The sequence below is a fragment of the Dromaius novaehollandiae genome, chromosome 5 (genome assembly GCF_036370855.1).
Source record: "Dromaius novaehollandiae isolate bDroNov1 chromosome 5, bDroNov1.hap1, whole genome shotgun sequence".
Lineage (NCBI taxonomy): Eukaryota > Metazoa > Chordata > Aves > Casuariiformes > Dromaiidae > Dromaius > Dromaius novaehollandiae.
Window position 1 is genome coordinate 56,811,670 of NC_088102.1, and position 19,593 is coordinate 56,831,262.

General features: G+C 38.3%; 1 long non-coding RNA gene across 1 annotated transcript in view; it reads left to right on the plus strand.

Annotated features, from left to right (window-relative positions):
• Positions 1 to 855: 855 nt before the first annotated feature.
• Positions 856 to 19,593, plus strand: part of LOC112996630 (uncharacterized) — a 67,678-nt gene continuing 48,940 nt past the window's right edge. The window contains exons 1-7 of the long non-coding RNA XR_010389462.1: positions 856 to 1,067; positions 3,777 to 3,952; positions 4,801 to 4,886; positions 7,816 to 8,130; positions 12,395 to 12,525; positions 13,094 to 13,158; positions 14,564 to 14,708. This is a non-coding gene — a long non-coding RNA (uncharacterized LOC112996630). The remainder of the gene's footprint in view (positions 1,068 to 3,776; positions 3,953 to 4,800; positions 4,887 to 7,815; positions 8,131 to 12,394; positions 12,526 to 13,093; positions 13,159 to 14,563; positions 14,709 to 19,593) is intronic.

The window sequence follows — 19,593 nt, forward strand, 5'->3', positions numbered from 1 at the left end:
TAGAAATGTGAAGTTTGCTAGCCTTGGCTTTCTTTACATACAGATGACATTTAATGCATTGCATTATGTTGACTACAGAGCGTGTTTATCTTGGCACAGCAATTAGTAGCTGGTGTGTTTTGTCCATCTTTGGGACTGTTTCAGCTCTTAAGCAACCTTTTGAATTAGATGAAAAAAGAAATACATACTTCCATCTATCTATATTAGAGTGGAGAGGAGGAAGCTGGTCTAATCCAGAGTCAGCAGTACCCACTGTTAATAAGCATAACAGGCCTCTAGCTTTGTTGAATATAACTTACCACCAAAGCCTAGAGTTAGACTTTGGATTCAGTAAATGTTTAAATGTTTCAAAGTGAAAGGCAAGTAGTTTATATTTTCTAGAGCATCACAGTATTAGAACTGTACTAATATATCTCCAATGAATCTCTAAAAAGTTAATGTATTCAGTCTTTCAGTTTACAAATTCAGTAGTAATGATGACTTTCCCAAATAAATCACTCAAGATGTTCTCAAACAAAATGCACAGGGCTACTGTTAGAGAACCTGTGCTAAGTACTGGGTACATTTGATTGCTGTAGGAGCTACATAAGGTTTAGTTTATTTCTGTGTAATAGGACTTTTTGGTGATGATGGTAGTTCAGAGCTACATAAGGTTTAGTTTATTTCTGTGTAATAGGACTTTTTGGTGATGATGGTAGTTCAGATCTGTCAGCTATGCATGTAGGACTTCAGCTGACCTGTTTTATTCTCTTAACCTAAGAAATACTATTAACAAGACTTGTTTCATTCCAGTGCAAAGAACGAACAACAACAAGCAGAAATGAAGAACTTCATCTTTTAAGTAGGTGGTTTACATTAGATGGGAATGGGCACACAAACCCAAACAGTTCCCTCTAATTTACTCAGATGAGGTCTGATGTCTTCCTTTCAGGTCTTATCCTCTACACTTTGGAAATTTTGGAGGAGTCCCTAGAACTAAAGGTCTAATCTACACATGTTAAAGCTGGATAAAAGGAAAGCACATCCATCCAACCTCATACAGCAATAGTACTGTCAGGATCATCCTTGTAAGTGCAAGAAATGTAGCAAGGGTGGGGGAAAAACAAACCAGGAAAACTAAAAGATTATTGCTGTCCAGTGCCCCTTATCTTCCCCAGCTTGCAATAGTGACTGCAGTTAAGTTTTGCCAAGTTCACCTTTCCTTCACACTGTCTTGCAACAATCTAATCCATACTGTCTTTGCTAGTATACTCAAATCACCTATTAGTTGAGAGAGTGGGAACTAAATGGTTGATACAGAATGAAAAGCTGATATTTTAGGAACAGAAGAATCCTTCCCTGGGAAAACTGACAGCAAAGCCACATAGCCTCTCTGTTGGCTATTAAAAACAGGATCTCACCTAGCAAGCTAATTCTTTTAGAATTAGCATATCTTTTTAGAAATGGAAGCTCAGTTGTTACAATGTATAAAAGATGGCACTGGGGCTCTTAGTGTAAGTAGAGCAAGATGATCACACATCATGTTTTTCAGGATACCATCATGTGAAGGCAAGATGTCAGGAAAGCAGAGCTGGCCATAAAGAAAACCACAGATGTGGAATATGTATATCCAAATAGGATTATAGTAAAGATCTTAGTCTCATTTGCACACAGCCCTCAAGTGCAATTGTTAAATTCGCATTTCCCCTTTATGTTATGGCAAAAAGTCATTCTGTCAAGATACCACATACTTGCCAGTACAAGTCAGTGTGAACCCCATTCCCCCAACAGTCCTAGGTATACTAAATCTACATCTGTGATTCATGAAACTCCAAATTACTGTCACCAAAACTCAATAGGTAGACTGATTAGGTTGGAAAGGGCCTCTGGAGGTCATCCAGTCCAATCACCAGCTCAGAGCAGGACTCATCTCAAACTTGTATCAGGTTACTCAAAGCCATAATATATTGCTTAGGTTCTTACCAGAGCCATTCTTTTTTGTTAAGCATCTAATCCAAAGTTTCTAGAGTATTGAAAGAAAAAGATTAGTAGTGGTGATGGTTAATCAAATTATGCATCTTTCTGGACCAATTTACACTGGATGACAGAAAACAATCGGACATGTAGACAGGCTGAATTATGACACTAATTATTTGCTTATACCCCTAAACAATAGTCAGGACCACAGATTTTAGTTCATCCAATTGCCATGTAAATGTATCTTCTTAGGTACATGTTCTGTCAAAGCTTGCAGTGTTCTGGCAAGATTGCTACACATCTTTGGCAGTTGCCAAAAAAGTTAGATTAATAGCCATGTATTGGTATCTAGTATTGATATCCATATCTTTAGAGTAATTAGAATATACAGCACCATTTCCTTGGTGCCTGCTATTGTTTTGTTCTTCTGAGTTTAAAAAAATTAAGCCAAATTAGATAAATTTCAGTTTCCCACACCATGTTTTATTTTACTATTAAAGCAAACTTTAGCTTTACATACACAATGTGACCAAAATAACTGTTTAAATGTTTAAATAATGTTTAAATAATCATCTTTATGGTGCTTGGAATTCGTAATGTCTGGTGACTTTTCAAATTAATACAAATCATTGTAAAACAGGTAGTGTCTAACCAAGCAGAGCATATTTCCTTAACGTGCCTGGGTCAGAGTGTATCATTAAGTTGAATAATATGCTTTTATATACTTCCATGTCTTCCTCCGCTATTTTTCAATTAAAAGATTATTTTTTTCAAGTCAAACTTTACTGTCCTGTGAGGTTTAAAATGTTTACAGCTATGAAACATAGCTGTATGTTTATATAAAAGTTAAACACCACACAATCTTATCTCCTCAGCATAACATGAACTATTTTATCGCCATCCAAAAGTAACTGCATATTCTTCATATGTAGTCCCCAATCTTTTTGAATTATTCTACAGCTAAGCCTATTAAACATTGTTCTTTTGAATATAGTCAAAGGAAACCATTTTCCATAGAAGCTAGATTTTACAAACCAACTAAAATCACTTTAAAGTCTGCATACATCAAAGAGAAAAGCCAAATGCAGATATACAGCAGTTACTGTGTTAACATTTCTGCCTCCTTATATTAATTACAAAAATTAATGTCTCAAACTTTACATATTCGAAAAAAGGATCAATGACAATGAAAGAATTTTGTGAATATATACCTCTTGAATCAATTGAGTTTATTAAACAGAGATTCCAGATGTGTGATCTAAATACAGTGTTAAATACTATTTTGGTTTCTTTCTCACACAGAAAATTTCACAAATTTAAAATACAGTTTAACATCTTCTAAAGTCAGCAGGAATCATCCTATTGACATAGTGAGGCTTGCATCAGAACCTTGCAGTCATATCTAAGATATGATGTGCCCTATTTTTTACTGGTGGAGTTGAAGGTTTCAGACAGTGATAAAACATTCCCTGGGATGCTCTCTGTTAAAGACTCAATGAGTAATCTGTAAATGTACTGTATATTCAGGTAATTAACTCAGAGAAGGCATTTTATTGACACTTTCAGTATCTATGCTACTAAAAGGTAGTTATCTTTGGGAAAGGTTGTGAAGGGGAAATGGATGATGCCAACCAACTAAGAACAGAATAGTGGCCTCTGAAAAATTGTGACTTCATTGAGCAGAGTACATATAATCCTCTTTTGTATTAATCATGGTAAAAAATTCAATGTTATTAAAGGTTTAGTTAATACTTTGGTATTTCTGGACACGCTTTCAGTTTTCACTGATCCTTTCTTTTTTTTGATTACTTGACTTTCAGGTTTGTTAAATAAGTTTCTGAATAAAGCCAAGTATAGGAAACAGGCAAAATGAGAGGGTCCATCTTTCAGCTAATTTTCTCAAGAGCAACCTTGCACTGGAAAAAGTAAATACTTCTACTTGAGTGGGCTTAAGTATTCAAACAAGCACAAGTTGAAGACTTCGGAATTATCTGATGTAAGTCCTTGGCATAATTCGAATCTAGGTTGAAAGAACTCTAGTGTCCAGCATTCTGCAAGGAAAAAGGAATTTCTTATATAATGGTTGCATCCAGCATAGACATTAAAGAAAGTATTAATCCATGGCATGTAGGAAGCTTACAATGGCTGTGGATCTTTCCCATATGGATTCTGTCATAGCTAACAAAGTGGCAGGGACACATTATAACATTACCTTGAGACACAGGATGAATTTAGGTTTCTTTTAATCAATTTGGTTCACAACATGCAGGAACTAACATGAGGAAACTCTGATCTTAATTTTGAATGGTCATCCAAGAGATTCGAAAGAAATCAGAAATGGCAAGAAGTGGACAGACCTACCTAGAATGCAGGATTTTATAAATCCAGAAGTCAGACTATAAGCCTTTAAGGGGAGGAGGGGAAAAAGAAAAAAAGAAAGAAAAGAAAATTAAGTTAAGGCAACTCTAAATTCATTTTTTTCCTGTTTTAAATTTTTTAGCCTTTTTTACATAGCTCTTATAAATATTGTCAATAAAGAACCAGCAGACAACTGTACGTGGTCAGATGTTAAACTTCCATGGTTACACAGCTACACAAAGGTTAGGCGATCAGAGGCACATCTGTCACATTTTAGGTGACAGAAACAGAGCTATAACCTACCTTGCTAGAATCAGCATTAAAGCTGCCAGTTTAAACTGCCCAGTTCATTCTTCTAGGAGTTTTGCTTGAAACTCGTTATATTGATTTTAAAATACTCCAGATTTACATTCTAAAAGTTTCTTATATCCAGCAGAGGGCATCAGTTTACTGCAAACCTGACCACTCTCTTGGTGTACTTTATAGGGATACATCTGCATTCACTTGAGCAGAGTGGATTTCGTTGTAGGACAGATTCAGAAATCATGCCCAAGACGAGGTGCACTACCCAGGTCAGTGAGCTTGCAATACAGCAGATTCAAATACAAGATTAGCATTTTAAAAACAGAAGGACTGGATTTGCTTTTTGGTCTTCCTAAATATTTTTCTTCCTCATATATATTGCTGATTGTGAGTCCTTCAAGTGTAGATCAATACAACTCTTTATAAATGCGTTTACAATTTATATTGCTTACTGTGAAAACCTGATCTTAAAACTCCAGCCTATTCATTTAGGAATTCAGTGTTAGGTAGTGTAGAAGCCGCCGATTCATAGGAGGGTCCTGCAGTCCTTAGTGAAATAGGAGACTTTCTGACATCCACACTATTGCTGCTGTTAGTGTGCAATGCACTGCTAAAGAATTGCACCCGTTCTTTTTCCAGGACGAACACTTGTACTCTGATATTCTGCTCAGTTCCAGTATTTTACTAGGGCATACATTGTATTTTCAAATGTGAGAAACGTATCCATTTCTGAGGCCACCACCTCTCTGTCACACACAGGGAGGCCATAGCCTGCCAGACCCGCAGAACGTCCATTCCTAAACACAGTCCTTCTGTTATCCTGTGCATCTTGCTTTATTGTGATCCAGCTATCCATGCTTTTTTGCTATCTTACTATTTCATCAGGAGCCCACCGCCATACTACTTCAAGTAGCCAAAAGAAGCATAGCATGAACTATGGCAGGCCAGAGTGAAGCAAGATAGCGGGGGCAGCTGGGAGAAGGAAGGGAGCAATAGGAGGAGACCCAGGGACTAAGTGAGAGAAAGAGTGCCCTAATTCTCTTCTGTCACCTCCCCCTTTGGACAGCCCTTCACACACACTCACAAGCAAAGTAAATCCGTATAGCACGGTAAATTCCTTGTCCTTCTAGGCTCTAGTTAGCACAGCATTAAGAACAAAATGCAGTGCAACAAAGTCAAGTCTCCATCTCACCCACAAGTGACAGCACTACCTACTATAAGCTCCTGACAGTAAACAGTGGGAGGGATTTAGTATCCATGCAGAGTCCTAAGCTGCGTATCGAACCAGAAGAAAAAGCAATTTGTGCCGTTATCTTCTGATTTTCTCCTTGTTCTTTTATTTGTTCTTGCATTCTGTAACTGATAGCTCTACCTACTTTAAATCCTTCATATTAGCTACCAAATTAATAGCATGAAGCAGACACCATTAACTTACACATTAAAAAAATAAGAACAAAAGAAAATAAGAACAAGCACCAACTAAGCATCCCAAGTTAGCCACTTACCAGCATCATCAGAACTCAAAAACTTCTAGAAGATAAATAGCTGGGAATTCAAAGTTTCTACTCAATTCACAGACCTTCAGACCTCACAAACCACCTAAACAAGTGGAGCTAAGGGTCAAAATATGTTCTCAAGAGTCAAGCCCAGACAGTAGAGAGCCACACACATAATTTAATCACCCTCACCCATAGACCACTGAACTGCAAGCCATTTTTTTAAGCTTAACACTTCAGGGAGCAGGAGAACAAATAACCATCATGATCTAATGTGTATGTAAAGACTCTGCATAGCCTTTCTGTTAAACACAACTACTTCACTTAAAGGTAGAAAAACAGATTTTACAGACTTTCAGTAGTATAATAAGCTTCCAAAATGTAGTATTTCTCATTCTAGCTCATCCTTCTTAGAAGTACCTGACAATCCAGATGTATTCAAGAGTTTTCTCCCTATTTCATCCATTTTCTGTTGTAGGCTCGTGCTACAAAAAATGCCATTGCCACCACCAAGCACCCTCCCTCCGGTCCCCTCCCCCCCACAAAAAAAACCAGACTGCTCATTTCCTTCTGTTTTATAACCTCATAGTGCTCTGGCAGGTGACTCCCTGGGCAGTTTCCAATCACACAGGCTGAATCCTTCTAGCTGACTTCCAGACTTCAGTGTTGCTATAACCTTTCTCCTGACAACCAGCTCATCTTAATAGTAGTCATCTTGTTAATCAGAGTGATTATATTTCAGTTTAGTTTTCAGTTATTCTCTTTGCCAATCTGTCCTGCTTCCTGGGAGTTTCAACTCAATCTCTAAGAAAAGAGAAAAGTAGAGTTATTAGTCTGTTAAGCACATTTGCCCAGTATGCCTAACCTCAAGCCAAACTTCTAAGTTGTACAGGCCTCTTAGACCACCACTTAGGTAAACCCCAAATCTCAGTTATACTGTTCTGTCAAGCCAGTTCATCTATATATTGCATTGGCAATAGCAAGTCATTTTCTCATAGCAATGAGTTCGTATGAACAGTCCTGTTGACTTCAGTGAAATTACATACATGGGTAAGTGATCCAAGCAAATAGATCAGTTCTGCACAAGTAAAAAAGGTGAGTATGACTTGATGAAGTGCTGAAGCTGATGGGACTGTTCCCTGAAAGACAGTGTTCACCTTCAGCTGTTATATGTGCTTTTGTAGTGACAGATGAGTAGAGATTGCCCCTATGATCTGATGACAATGAGCCGCTTAGCCGCAGTGGAAGGTAGCTACTAAGTAACCATCAGTATACAGCTAAAATAAAATCTCCTTCTGTTACCAGGAACCTCCAATAAAATGTTTGGGTAACCTTTGCAGGATTGGTCCCTAAAGACCAGATCCTCAGAAGCATTAAGTCCCTGTGAAATCACTAGAAGTTAAGTCCCAAATGCCTGAATCTGGGCTTAAATATCTGGGCTTCCATTTGCAGTTCAGAATCAGATTTGGAGACAGGGACAAGACAACAGAACGTGGGAAGACAGAATAGATGGCTTCTCATGTAATTTATGTTGGATATGGTCACAATAAAACTAGCTAGGTAGAAAGCTCAGAGTAATTAATTGGCCCTAAGGCAAGCTGGTTGTATTTGTAGGCAAACCTAGAATTTTATTTTTCTCAAGAGAAAGTTTTCTTTCTACTGTTATGTTTTGGTTTTTGTTTTTGTTTGATCATTTATCCAGCCTACTCTGTGCCAACTACCTCTGGTTTATGACTCCCCTGTGTTAATTTCTTGTCTGTGAATTGCCGATTCTTTGAAGTAAAACATTGGGCTAGATCTGTTTCGGAGTGAATGAGAATGCAGGACCGCTGACAAAAGAAATCCATCATAAGAATCACTGCAGAAAATGTCTACAACTTCTCCTCCTCTGGATGTGAGTGAACTACAACATTCAGCTTTACAAATATGCACCCCCATCTCAACTGGGTACCTCTGTCCAAATATGAGATAATACACTGAGCGACAGTTTTCCTCATGTACTGTCTGAACACATAAGGTAATCCTTATTTTTAAGTAATACGTTTTCTCCAGAATGGCAGAACCTAAATCATTAACTTTGTAATTGATTTAATTTTAACTTGGGTAGTGCCCCAGATGGCGTAAGGCTTATGCAGATCCTGAACGCCATCAGGGTTCCAAATCTTGGTAAAGCTGTGTGTATGTGTCAGTGTTTTAGAACTGGTCCTTGTATGCAGTTTATCCAGCCAAACTAGTGGGAGCTCACCTGTCAGAAATACAAGATGCAAATTACATCATGTAAGTTGCCATGAATTAGAGTAGATTTCTTTAAATCCTCCTGAGAGAAGCTGACAAGGAAGATGCAAAGATGCTTTTCTACCCAAGTGCTTGTTCTCTACTATGGGATGTCACTACAGTGAATCTTGGGTTTAGTTGACTTTTATTGACCCTAACAATTATTCAATAGTTAACTGTAATGTTGGACGGTATCGTTCTGCATCTTCTGCGTCAATGTAATCTGAAAGGTTCGTTCATCACACAATTACAGGTGGTAGCTGGTTTGATGTTTTGATACTACCCTGTGAAAAAGACAGTTCTCCCTAAGGAATGGAACTGTAGCTCTTTTCCACCTTAAATCCTCCCTTTCCTCTGACTCTGCTAGTTTCACAGTTTTTTTGTTTTTTTTTTTAACTGAATTGAAAACCTAGCCTACCATCCAGCACTAGTTGATGATGCTTCTCGCATGTCAGAAATTGCTACTGACATTTCAATTTTGCTTTATTTTTTCCATTTCTTTGATAGTGTTAAAGAGAAAATTTGTATTTGAATAAAAAACAAATAATACATGTCAGAGTAAGCATCAGAGAATGTGAGATTGTTTTTTTCCAATTACAACTCCATTTCAAATAGGGTAATGCAATTAAAAGATAATTGCTAGAAGTGCAAAGCCAAGGTTATGATCAGAAATGGTTACCCTTTCACTTTTAAGTCCTGTCTTACTAAATAAAATATTCTTACGGGGCAAGTTACTTTGCATATCTGTAAATATCCAGAAGCAACCAAATGGCTGTACTAGTTGAGTGCATATTTGCTTATAAACTACTGTACTAAGAAAAGAGGACAGATATAGGTGGCTTTATCACTGATTAATAACGGTATAAATTCACTTCAGGATAGAATATTATTTAACAATATATTAGTTGCCAGTATCATAACATGCTTTTAAATAGTAGTCATAGTAAACCGCTGATGTTATTTTCCAAATACTGATCTGTAGTTTGATTTCTCATTTCTTTGATAAAGTATCAGCAACAAAATACAGCAAAAAAATTATTACAGAATCCACAACTCTGCTCAATGGCTTATTGAGTACGTTTAGCACTGCACTGGAGTATGGCCAAAATTAGCACTACCTGGAAGTTGTCTCACTAGTTAAAGTGATTCAGTATGGCAGGCTAGCTGCAAAGCAGAACATTTTGTCGCTAACTGGAAATTCTGATACCAGCTAGATATATCAGTCTTGTGTTGCTATAGATTGGTCCAGTTCTCAGCAACAGCCCTGCAGCAATGCAAACAACCTACTAAAGCTGATGGAGTTGCACCAGATTTTCATTAATGTGACCAGCACCAGAAATGAGCTAAATTAGTATCTTTATATTGCACTCTGAGGGTGGCCCTTTAGCTGCCCACAAGGCCAAATTCACTGCCCTTTCAGATGGCAAATTTACAAGCTCAGGCCCAGGCGTTGCCAGAGGGGACACTCCTGACTTTGCGGGTCTTTGTTTGCTGAAGCACAGCAGCTAGGCACAACACGACAGGCTGTCCACAGGCTGACTGCACGGGAAATGGTCAGGCTTGTGGCTGCTCCCACAATCCGGTGATTCTTAAGAGTCAAACTGATGTAGCCTTAAGGACTAGTCTAGAAAGAGATGAGTTTCATGCAATTGGGAATTTCTGTGCACAGCTTAGCTTTATCAGACAAGAACTGTTTAGGTTTCCTTTTTCAGGGTTGCTTTAGGATTTATATGTGTGTGCTTTAGGGTGTTGATGTGTTTTGTTCATCTCAGGGTCTTTTAGATGGTAGACTGGCAACAGAAGAAGTCAAGCTGTGCTAACTACAGGGAGCTGAAAATGATTTTCCCACGGCATAAGCATACATCATTAACTAGCGTGAAGCATTAACTACCCTTCACCAGGCCCCAGTTCCATTACTGATGCCTAGAACGCTACAAGGAGTGGTGGTGGAAACTGGGCTTTTGTTTAGTTGGGCACAGAGGAGGCTAAGGGGAGTTTCAAAAGCAGCCTGCAGTTGTTTGAAGGGCAGTTATAAAGGTGAAGCTAAAAAGGTGCCAAGCTTTTCTTGATAGAGCTGTAACAAGGGCCAATAACCAGAAATTAAGGCTTGGCAGGTTCAGATTGGATGTTAGGAGAAACTTTTTTCTCTAGGAGGATAGTGCAACAGTGGAACAGGTTGCCTGGAGAAGCTGTGGAATCTCCATCCTTGAAGTTTTTAAAGATTTAGCTGGACAAAGCAGCAGCAGACCTGATCTGGTGTTTCGCCCATAGAAATTCAGGGATGGAGTTCTTCAGCAAAAAGACAGATTTTCACTAGCTTCAAACTTTCAAATAAGACCATGGGCTTACACTTTCTAAAAGTCTGAAGCTAGTGAAAGATCTGCCTTTTTGCCTGGGCCTGTCTCTAGGAGGCTGCTGGTATAAGGCTTCAGTGACACAAACCATTAGTGAGGTTTTTCCAATCTGTTTTATTTAAGTGCATGAAGTAAAACAGCAATCCTTTATTATTAGCTGCTTTATTTGACTGGTAATAGTGCCTGAAAGGGGCCAGGACTCCAATTTGCCACACTTTGAACGAATATTTGCTGTGAGAGCACATATTCTCATTTTCTATGAGAGTTTCAGTGGGACAGTGACTAAGCCTTGATTCCATTTTCTCTGTGTCTTCAATTACTGTAACAAGGAGGTAGCTGACAGGAGGTGCAAACTAAATGTAAAATACATAATGGGAGAAAAACTTATTTTATTAAATGTTCAAAATTAGTGATAGAGCTTAGGTGAAGAATTCCCCTACAAGGTTTGTAGCTGAGCATACTAACATTCCTCCACTGTACTGAGTGCAAACTGCAGCCCATGAGCTAATGGTACCTTTGAGAAACTAGCTTCTTAGCCGTTGGGAGCTAGACGCCTTAGATAATGTTGAGGCGCTTCTAACAACTTCCAAGCCTTTTGTTACAGAGAATTACTTTTGTGGCTATTTATTCTTTTGACAAAAAAGGGAAACCCAGCACATCTGGTAGGAACTACTGTTGTGTAAGTTGGAACTTCTCAAGCGAGCAGCTAATTCAGGAAAAGGCTGGCTAGTGGAGAAGAGCCTGAGAGGGTGAGGGTGCTCTATAGTGTACAGTTGTTAATCCTCTTGTGTTCATTTAAAGAGAAACCAGAAGGTGAAGCAGAATACATAGCGAATTTGTTTCATGACGTGAATGTAACATTAACATTAGCATTTAAAACAAGCCTATAATAATATGTGTTTTATTTCTGATATCGGCCTTATTTCAAGGATATTTATTCTGCCTGCAGATATGCTATTTCCACACCCCATCTCAAGCATCCTACTCTACCTAAGGCAGAAAATATGTTCCTTCATGTACAAAATGGGAAAACAGGGCAGAATAGGACACCAGGAAATAATGAACCCTGTGGAACAATTACGCAGAGGGAGAGCAGCTAAGTTAAAGTGTTTCCCTCATTCCTTGGAGATATGTCCTTATCTCGATAATTGGATGAATAATAAATAAATAAATACAATGTCTTATTTAGTCACGTTGTTGTTGTTGGAATCCTTTGACTGTAGTGTAGTCAGGAAAAACTTCAGGATTGATCTGGAGTGCACAGGCCTATTTTCTATTAAAGTGTATTAATGTCAGGTTCTGTGCAATTAGTGAAAAGTCAATTCCTATTACTAGTTAACACTATTGAATATCTGCTTTCTTTAATAAAAAGCCATGTCCAGCATAAAGACTATAAATCGATAAGCAGCCACTTTCTAAATCTATTTTGTCTCCTCCCAAAAATGCAGAGAGGTTACAAGACAAAACAGATTTAGAAAAAAAAGATCCCTGCCCTGTGAAAGCCTAAATGTCTGCTACAGATCCTGTCTTCTCATATACTTCTGAATAACATTGTGATTGCCTTTATGATTCAGACCTTTTTCAGAAATAGTTTATTCCTTTCTAAAAGTTGTACACATGCAAACCGTTGTTAAAATCTTTGTATTCCTTTAGTGGCATCGAAGATCAGATTGGCTGAAATCCTCTATGAAATGAAGTCTTCTCTCATGTTTGGATCGCATATATGTTTAGTGACCCAGCGGCTGCTGTAAGGGCCCGACCGAACCTAGGACAGACCTTCAAAGGTATCTAACACCTCCTGACACCAGTGGCTGGGCTATCCAGTATTCACTGTTGACAAGCCCTATAGGAGAGGGCAACTAAATAAGGTTGCACATCCAGGTCTTGCTTTTCAGCTGAAACAGTGAATGCTTATGCTTTAGCAATCTGCAGTACACATGCTGTTCTTGGCAGGGGCTCGCCTGATATATTTGCTATATTAATTCCATAAGTAATAACAATTATTTTTTGTTAAACTCCATTTCCCATTGTAGCTCTTGCAGGGCTTCTGCTTAAACAACTGCCAGGGTGGCACGCGCATTTAATTCTTACTGTATTTAATAGAACAATATACAGGTTTCATACACAGTTTGATCATATTCAGTGGTTGCTTTGGTAGTTAGCTGAAAGTTATACTGTCATAGCAGAGGAATGGCAAACAAACCTCTGTTCTAATTGTGCTTTAGTAATGCTCTATCCTGTAAGACCCTTTATCTTTGTGTATTTATTTTTCTTCTCCTTTGAAGATACAGCTATTCATTCCAAAAAATCCAGTAGGCTACTGTGAAAGTTTTATTTGGTTTATTTCAATAGATCCAGTACCCCTTACAATGGTGTATGGTGATTATCAATCGATTAAGGTACCAGTGGATTCCTAGGTGAGTTCTGCCATAGTTACCAAGTTTTGCTTTGTTTTTTTTAAGAACTGATAATGCAATAAGACATATTATTTTTGATTAAGTTTTTTGTGTGTGGAGACCTGTCAACTGAAAAGTATATCTGAAGTACATCCCTTTACCCATTATTTGATGAATAGGAGGAAGAAACAGAATATGCTTCATTAGCATAGATACCACTTCTGTGCTACTGCAAACACACTGACTACAGCCCTTCCAGGTTTCGGCTAGCAAAATGCTCTTATCCTCACTGCAGCAGTAAAGAGCACAAGTTGCACAGAACATGCTCAGAGTTAGGGATATGTCAGTATCCAAGGCTTAGCTTCATACCCCTGATAGGGTTTTAGTGGATTATTGTCTTTCTCCAGTGCAGTGATGGAACGGAAGCATCAACTGTGGCACCCACATGAGCAGCTTTTAGAGGAACAGAGCTTATTCTAATGCTACTCTTGATTTTAATATCTGCCATTCTTCTACCCCAAACTGAGAAGGATTCTCCTAACACAGGCTAGAACAAACTTAACCAAATAAAAAACTGAACAATATTCCATTTTAGCTGCTTTGCCCATAGTATTGTCTTCCCCAGCACCTCAAGCTTTGCAGACCACCTTTGCTTATGCTGTCTTGATTGGCCTCAGATTCTTCCTCTCCACACCTGCACCCAGGAATAATTGCCAGTAATTAAGAGTCACCTGGGTTCCCCCAACAAGTTAAGAGTTCAGTCAAGAGAAGGCTGGTGGCCATGAAGGGGCAGGTGAAAGTAAAAGGAAAACCAGAAAAAGATGTTATAATTATTCCCTAGTGTGTATTACATGTGAAATTCTTTCTGCAATCAGATAGACCTCTTGTAGCAGTACAGAAAATTTTCTTGTGATGGACTGAAAAAAGCTAGTCTGAAAAAAGTCTAGTCTAGATCTGCCTCTTCACACAATGCATAGGGAGCTGACATTCTTGTCCCACTGCAGAGCTTGTGTTGCAGCAGCATAGCAATAACTGCTGGCATCAGGAGCTGTGCCTCAGCAAGAATTAGTGACAAAACAGGGAGAGAAGATGGGAGCAGTGGTGGTGCTTCCTCACAGAAACCAACAAACCCAGTGGGCTTAACAATGAATTTCACTAGTGGTGTCTGTGGGTGGTAGGACTTCAGTACCACTGCTGCATCACTATGGAGAGAAAGGGAGGAGGTTAAAGAGTCAAAGGGGTGCTCGTTATTAGACATGCACTTTGGCAGATGGGAAAACTGAGGAAAGAAATTTATCTTGTTTGTTGGGGATAAGATATTATTAGATTCTATTGTGAAGTGATTTACTTATTGTTCCTGCTTTATTGATTTATTCCTTCTGGATTTCTCCTTCTGCTTACTAAATTTTCTTTATCTTACATGTAGGCTTGGTGCTTACCAGGAGCAAAAACTTAAAGAACAAATTTGCTTTCCCAAGTTTCTGCATTCTGTGTACAAGGACAGCCTTAATTTTAGACTGAGCCTTTACTGTTGCTGGCCATACTAGGCAAAAGAAATTCATCATGTTTAGGTGAGATATTTGTTTGATATTTGCAAAGTCTCTAACCTTGATTCTCAGACCTAGCTGAGTTCTGAGCACAAATCCAGGAAAAAGCCTACAGGGTGGTTTCATTCATCTGGGGTTGATCAGGTGGCAGTTTACTTCACAGTACAACACAAAGTGATTTTGAAAAGCCTAAAAATTACATTCAGCTGCATGCAGCTTTGGGTGATTGTCTCAGCTGCTGGCAGTAGTCAGAGCTTCTCTGGTCTTGCTCCCTCCTGTCTGTGTTGGAGGTTTTCATGTTCCTGATCTTAGATCTGTGGCATTGATAAGGTAGTTGTGATTTATTTTTTGTCTTTTTCTAAGCAGAATTTTATGAAACAGTTGTTACATTGGTTAAAAGCAAAGTTGAGCAGTTATGTTTAAAAGTATCTTAAGCTGTTTGCATAAGGGAATTATTTCAGATCAAATTTGTTCTTCTGTTTAGTTTTGCAGTAATACTGTAAGGACTTTGGGCTGGTGAAACCCCATCTCTCTAGTTGCTATGGAAATAAGTTGTATCTTACTGTGATGGTCAAGGTTTCTGAAAGTGCAAAGGACATCTAGATACTTAACTCAGTTGAAAATCAAATAGGAAGAAGTAACAAAACTCTGTTTTGTGCCTTTTAAGCTTCTATACGCAGTTTTTATCTCATGTTAACCTCCAGTAAATGAGGACTATGAGTAGGAATTATTGATGAAAATAATTAAAAAGGGATGAAAATAACTTGTCCTGTTTAAGAAAAATGGAAACAAAACATGAAGCAGGAGGAGGGAGGGTTGAGAGAAGAAGATTTATTATTCTGCTTCTGATAGCCTAGGTTGCTGCTTTTTAGTATTGGTTTTCACTTGTGGCACGCAAATCCTTACAGATGCAAAGGCTTACTTCTAAGAAATTCACAAAAGCTATCTAAAAAAGTCTGTTGTCAGTAGCCTTACATCTGTTAATGGCATCTGCAGAACCTGTGGGGAGGAGAAACAACTGTATATCAAAAAAGATTAGAGATTGCTAAAAGAAAGAAAAATTATTTTCTTTCCTTGTGAAGAAACAAGGAAATGAACATGCTTTGACCGTTTTAATGATCATTTGCTAAACATCTGAGCAGTTGAATTGTTAATCTGAATGAATGTAGATAAAACTCAGTCACAGACAACAATATTTGTAGAAACTTCGATTTTATATACGTACAGACAGTGTTTTTCCCAAAAGTATTACATTTTGATCTAGCTGAGGAACAGAAATTATGTTATGTGATTTAATTACACTATTGTGACTAGCAGTTTGTTTCAAAAGCGAAGTCCTGCATATGTGAAGCAAAATGCAAGATATCTAGTCGGTAAACATTTTCTTTTAATTTGTTGACTGAATTTGAATAATGAATAAATTTGAGGAAATTGCAATCTGCTTGTGGAAATTCCATAAAAAGAAAAAGGAGATAAGCTCATAAGGTAAATTATTAATGGTGGTATATTCGCATTGCTCCAGTTATTTGTAACATAGGAAATGTGATTTGCGTGTATATGTCATTTTAATATTAACTCAGTTGCCAGCTCAGATCTAAAATAATAAGGGATCCAAGACTCTCATTTTCAAAGAAGAATTTTTAATGCAAGTGAAATCAATGTGGCAAAACATTCTGTCCAAAAAAAGGCTAAGAACTGAGTGTACATATTATGCCCGAGGACAATAGATTTTAGACCCTCAATTTTCTTCACCTGTGCGTGTGTGCGCACACACGCACACATTGCTCAGTAAGAGGATAAAGAAGTGTGCTTTCACCGTTGAGTTCAAATACACAGTGTAATCTTATCTGAAGTGAGTTTGATTAGTATCAACCAGAACAGTATATACAAAAGTAAAAATATATCACGTACTTAGAAGCAGCTATGTGCAGCTGACAGTGTCTGAGTCGGAATGAAGAGTTACTCAGTAAGAGTTAATATTCTTGATGGGATCCTGTTGGAGAAGCCTGCCTTTCAGCATGAATATTACACAACCTCTCTTCTTCCATTTACAGCACTTCCTTATTATTCATAAATACAAATTTCCATTCCATTTTTGGCACTCTCTATAAATATGTTCATTTACAACAAGTGCGGGAACAAACTTGTATTAAAGGGAACTATAAATTACAGCTATATTTTTATATCTGAGCTTTTTGTTAATTTAACATCAGCATTTCCCAGAAACACTGTGATTTTAGTATTTGCAGCTGATAACTGTGTGACAACTCTGGGCTCTGAAGCCTTATATTTATACCCCAGAATGTACAGAGAATCACTATCACTTTTCAGGTTTTTTTTTACCAATGTGTCTCAGAGTGAAAAGGATCACCTCTAGAACTGAGAAGGTTGTTTAGAGTTTCACAAACATATTCGAATCCAGGCAAAGGTAGAACTGGTTTGTGTGTTGTTGAAGAATCCTCTTCACCAAGAAAAGTGACTATTTACTTCATTCAGTGCCTGTATTTTAGTATCAGTGTGGATGAGGAAAGGTACTAACAATGCCTGTGAAACCAACCATTACAAAAGAGCAAATGACGTCCTTTCTCCCCCTTCCCCACCTTTGCGTACTGTTTTAAAAGGGCTCTGAGCAAGGTCCTTCATCTTTTTCTTCACTGAAATTCTAGTCAAGATGGTAATCATACAAGGGAAACGGTTGCGAGCCTATGGGCTGACTTTGTGTAGGCCACTGAAAGACCATCAGAATGTGTTAGAACGTTACTTGGTATCCTGAGGCCTCAGTGTAGGTTGAGGCTTGGCTAGGTCAATTGCGTGACTCATTAAAAAAAACAGCATGCTCCCTGTGCTAAAGTTCTTGATACCAACATGCAAGCCAAATTAGGGTTAAGTTTCCAAATGCAGGTCTGTGAAATGCCAGTGGTTTGAAAAGACTCAGAAAACTTCAACTATGGCAGTTTGAAAAGACTGCCATAGCAGTAGAGATGAGGAGAGGCCCTAAATTCTATTTAAATACCTAAAATTTTTGTGTTTATGCTTCCATGTAAGCTATATTGGAAGTTGTCTTGGGGATCACAGGGGAATGGCATACTGGGACTCATCTAGCTTTGGAACAGATAGAGCTGGCTTAAAACAAGGAAGGAAACCCCCTTATTATAAAGGGGGACAGAGCTTCCTTTACAAGACATGTTCACTAGAAACCTTGGAAGAACTCCGAAGAGAGCAGAATTCCTCTTGGGGCTTATTCTGTTTTCTAGTACTTTCTGCAGCTCTCACTTCCCCTTCTCTGTTAAGTAATGTCTGATATATTCGTATCAGAAGGGGATGACTGAGCTGGAGAGCAAGTTGAATCTTGCAGGCTGGCTGAGCTCCAAATATCCCTGTCAAACAGAATCTGTGTGAATAGAAAGGGCTGTAGTTCATTCAGCCCTTCTGTGCTCAGTCCATTGAAAGAGGACTAGAACCTCTACAAAGAGGTCAAGTTAGCTTACTGTCTTTTCAGAGACCTTTGCAACTTGGCCTGGCTCAGTATGTGATTGAGCATAATGCAAAAGGGAGGAGAATTTGGATATAAGAAAAGCTTGGACCTATCCATATTTACTGCAGATAGAAGCTAGGTTTTTGGCTTTCTAGACATGGCCAACATGCATCATTGAGTATAACTGTGCATCTTGCTGTGACTGATTATTTCATAGATTTTGAACTAGTGGTCTCCAGCTCTTTCTAATACGCCTAATATCATTTAAACATTAATTGCAAATGCAATGTAGCACTATGCAGTTCTTTCTAACAAAATAGGCAAATGCACATTTTGTAGGTCTGCTTCTAATGTGGAAGGCAGAAAACAGTACAGTCTGCAGACTTAAGGTACTATAAGTAATTTTTCCAAGGATAAAGCTTACTGTATTAAGTATTTCTATCATCTGCAATGCAGTTGCTTCTCAACCATGCCTGGTGGTTAGAATTATTTAGGCTGGGATATACCCTATTAATGTGTCAGATCTGTATGTTCTGGTGATAACTAATATTGGTATGGGAATTACATATTCCTATGTGGTTCAAAATCTGCTCTCCCTGGGACATGTAAGGCAGAAACAGTAGCAAGAATTGGCTCTTTTTTTGTGACTTATTCAAAGATTTGGCCAAGCCCCTGGAAAGAGCATCTATGGACTTGAATGTGTGGGAAGAATAGTGTTGTCAGACAAAATTCAGAGCTGATTTTCATACCATGAAAGGCTAGTACTCTGGTATGGTCATATTGAGATAGAAATGCCTTTTTATTGAATTCAAAGGATGCCATACCAGAGGTGAAATCACTGTAGAATTTGGTCCAATATCTTTCTCATTTACAACAGTCATGGATGTACATCTCATGTTGTCTTGGGGTTGATCTAGATTTCAAACTGAGCTTTTATTGCTGATTTGCCCTGCACAGAGGCCAGGAGTATGCTGGTTTCTTAAAGAGTTAGAAGTTTCCCCCTTTTCATTTTCCACTGACTGATTCTGTATTCCCCAGAGACTTCTTGTTAACAGCACAGGCCATCGCCAAAAATTAAAAATAAAAAAGGAGGGGGGAGAGGAGGGATGAGAATAATGAGACGTACCTGCAGCAGTCCTTGCTGTATATTCCCTCTGTGTCCCACTGACGGTGTCATGTGGAAGGGAAATTGTTCTATCAGTGACTATGTTAGATTCATGACCCCACCACAACCTTGAATTGGCCTTTAGTTGTCGCTGATGGGAACTGAAGAACAGCTCCTGTCGACATGATTGCTGCTCTCCAATGAATCAGAACACGCAGGGCACAGAGCAGCACATTAAACTAGCAACAGAAATATATCACTGTACTTTTATATAGATGTATTGCTTTTGCCCAGGCATATAAATGATTGGGCTATCCACTTATTTTTTT